The following is a 4,187-nucleotide window of genomic DNA, read 5'->3' on the forward strand; positions in this document are numbered from 1 at the left end:
TTTTTAACAATATAATTCAATATTACTATTAATAATATTATGGTGGCGAACAGGGTGAAGGCGCATGGCTCTGTGGTTAGAGCGTCGAGCTTAGGATCGTGAGGTTGTGAGTTCGAATCCCAGACCGTGTTCTTGAGCAAGACACTTTATTTCACGTTGCTCCAGTTCACTCAGCTGTAGAAATGACTTGCGACGTTACAGGTGCCAAGCTGTATCGGCCCCTTTGCCTTTCCCTTGGATAACACTGGTGGCGTGGAGAGGGGAGACCGGTATACATGAGCGACTGCTGGTCTTCTATAAACAATCTTGCCCGGACTTGTGCCTGGGAGGCTAACTTTCTAGGAGCAATCCTATGGTCAGTCATGACCGAAGAGTGACTTCTTTCTAGGTGGCGAACAGGCAGAATCGTTAGCACGCCTAACGAAATGCTTAGCGTTATTTCGTCAGCCGTTACGTTCTCAGTTCAAATTCCGCCGAGGCTGACTTTGTGTTTCATCCTTTCGGCGTTGATAAATTTAGTACCAGTCAAATGCTAGGGTCCATGTAATCGACTATTCCCCTCCCTACAAACTGCAGGCCTTATGCCTATAGTAGGGAGGATTATTAATAATATTATTACTATTAGTAGAAGCATCACCACCATCATCGTTGTTATTGTTCTGCTTCTTAATATTTTTTCATCTTATCATTATTGTTGTTCTTGTACTGCTACTTCCTAATTTTCCTCGTCGTCTTTCTTCTTACACTCTTCTTCTTCTTTTTCTTCAATTATTATTATTATTATTATCATTATTATTATCATTATTATTACTATTATTATTATTATTATTATTATTATTATCATTATTATTATTATTTCTCTCATTCTCTAAAGATAGAGTCTCTTTAGCGCAGGAAATTCCAACTAATTATGTTATGCTACAGAGTATATTTAGTACATTTGTAATTTAGATAAGATTTCATGCTAGACGATTCTTGTTCTTTTACGCATTTATTTATATATCTATTTATTTATATGCATATTTTTTGGGTGGGATTGTTTTCGTGTTTATTGTTATTTTCTTTTCTTTTTTTTAAAGATGATAAGAATTATTTACTCTGCTTTCTTTCATTTTGTATATTTATTATTATTATTTTTTTTAGCTGACTGGATATTTGAGACAGTCGAGGTCTTCCATTTTCATTTTTATTCTTTCATTTTCTTTGCTCCCTCATTTTTAACAACGAAGATATGCAGAGCACTCTCGCGACGTTTCACCCTTATCTTCATTCATCATCGTCTAACTTGCACTTGTAGCAACCCGCACGATGACGGATAGGCCAAATATACAATTCAATGATCAGAATCATTAGTTCGTCAGCAGTTAGTAATCCTTTTTTACTAAAGGCACAAGGGCTGAAATTTTGGGGAGACGACTAGTTGCCTTAATTTATCCACCCCGAAAGGATGACAGGCAAAGTCGACCTCGGCGGAATTTGAACTCAGAACGTAGCGACGAGCATTTCATCCAGCACGCTAACGATTCTCCCAGCCCACCAACTTGTCAGCAGTTAATAATATCACCACTACTTTGAATCAGTCTTTGGTCTTGGCTTGAGTGAATATATGCATATGACCATAGTATTTCATAAACAAATGTAGTTCACAGGCTTTCAACCAAGCAAGACATTGGATCACTATCGAACAACAACAAGGGACCAATGCGTAAGATGAACAAATAGCGTCGTTGAATAGCCAATCAGGACTTGAACGTAGATCTAAAAACCTATATATACAAAACGATATCAAATTGAAAGGTATTTGGAGTTTTACACTCGAACTATCAAAGTAAACGAGGCAACACTTCAAAGCTTGTAAAAAATATTTTTCTTGTACTTAAATTCTTCATCATATATAATTGCAAACATAATTTATTGATATAAAATTTTTTGAGCTTTCAGACTTCTATTATATGTTATTGCTATGAGATATATCAAACATTTGAACTTTCATCATTTCTCATTGTTTTAAGCACTTCAATTTTCATCATGTAATTATGTTATGACATTCGTTGAACGTTTGATTTTTGAGCATATTTTATGGATCCGTAAATTCATTGTGTATTCTGTTTTTTTTTTTTAATTTGCCATTATAAAACAAAATTATTGGTGAAACCGATATGGTAGTCTAATTAGTTTAACAAATTTGAAAATATTCGATTAAAACATCAAATACGTTTAGAAACTCAAAGTTTTCTTAGACTTATATTACTACTTGTGAGAAAGAAGTCAGTTATGTAATAACATGAGATTAGTTACCTGATAGTAAGAATTCAAATAAAGTAACCCCGAAAAGAGCTTTAATGCGTTCCCAGAGTATATAGAACTTAGAAGGAAATACTAATAAGGTATGTATACTAAAATCCTGAAGCATGTTACGTAAGGCTAATCAGATATGAGATAATAACAATTCAAAGTAAATAACTCTGACAAGTGCTTTAGTGCATTCCCAGAGAATATTACCCTCAGAGGCGCTAGTGTTGGTACATTCGTGAATAAGTCAATAACCGAAATAAGTGGATCTATTGTTTAGAGAAATAGTATTTACTTGTTTAAGGGTTGTACTGGATAAATTGCGAAAATAACTCTAACAGTTCAAATACTAAGAAATAAGCATATTCAATTTGATTTATATCAAATGATTTAGGAAATGAATGGGTTATTAGATATATATATATAAGGACCCCTTCCAGGGGCCCTATTATCGATTTTTTTTCAACAATCTGAGTATGCCATGAGGTTTCCAAACATGAGTTCTGCTCACGTGTCAAGTTTCACCAAAATCGATAAAAAGATGTAGGAGGAGTTAGCTAACAACTCCACAAACAAACCCGGCAGGATGGTCAGTCACCATCTGACACTCGTTCACGCTGCATCGAAGAGGCCAGGAAACAGAAGAAAGAAGGAGAAAGAAGATAAGTAGTCAACACCAGAGCTAAAGACACCTCCGAAAGTGGGGGCACCCCCACGTCCAAAACGGTAGAGGAGTAGGGGCCGAAACCGGACGTGGTTCCTGCTAATGATGTCTTCAGCCACTGGATCCTATAAAGGAGCTGTTGATGTGGCGAACTACGAAACAGGGTTGGAATTCTTCCTGTATATAGAGAGATAAATAGTATGTAGGTAGGTTGGTAGATAGAAAGATAGATAGATAGATAGATAGATAGATAGATAGATAGATAGATAGATAGATAGATACATATACATATATATACGCTTCTTTGTATATAGGCATATATATTTGAATATATATATGTATATATATATGAATATATATGAATATATATGAATATATATATATATATATGTGTGTGTGTGTGTGTGTGTGTGTGTGTATATATGTATACATCCATGCATTATGCATATTTGTGCGCGCGTGTGTGTGTGTGTGTGTGCGTGTGCGTGTGTGTGTGCGTGTGTGTGTGTGTGTTTGTGCGTGCATTAACATTCTTAAGCTCTTTTGTCATGAACTTCTGAGTAAGTTGACTGTTAAAGTGAAGACTGATAGATAGGTAAAGAGAAAGAGAGAGAGACACAGAGAGAGAGTGAGTGAGACAAAGACAGTGAGAGTGGCAGAGAAAGAGAGAGATGTAAGGACGCTCGTGAATTTCTATTACTTCACATATTATAACCAATGAAAATTGATGATAAATGTGGATAGCCGTCGAAAAGTACGATTTTCCTGCTTTTAGGTTGGTCGTACGATACTTGGATATTTATGACAGACAATGGCAAATAAATCCTGCTTACCACAGAGTTTCATGTGTTGACGTTACTTCATTATCAACGACTAAAGCAGTTCTTTCTTCAGATTAGAATATCCGAACGACCAAACAACGGTCAATTCACCAGACTGACCGACTAGCCGCTAACAAGAAGCAATTATTTCAAATTTTTTTCTTCTATGTTTTTATTTCTCTTTTCTTTCATTCATTTGTTCTTTTATTTTATTTTTCGTTTGTTGATCATATTGTTTATCTCTTATTTTTGGCTTTCTCTCGGCGTTTTACATTTTTATTTCAAGATTTGTATATTTGTTTTTCTTTTCTTTCTGAAGTCGTTTTTGCGTTTTGGCTTTCTTTCTTAAAACTACGTGTGTGTATGTATATAGATATATGCGTAAATATATATATATATATATATATATA

The sequence above is a fragment of the Octopus bimaculoides genome, chromosome 17, assembly GCF_001194135.2.
Source record: "Octopus bimaculoides isolate UCB-OBI-ISO-001 chromosome 17, ASM119413v2, whole genome shotgun sequence".
Classification (NCBI taxonomy): Eukaryota; Metazoa; Mollusca; class Cephalopoda; order Octopoda; family Octopodidae; genus Octopus; species Octopus bimaculoides.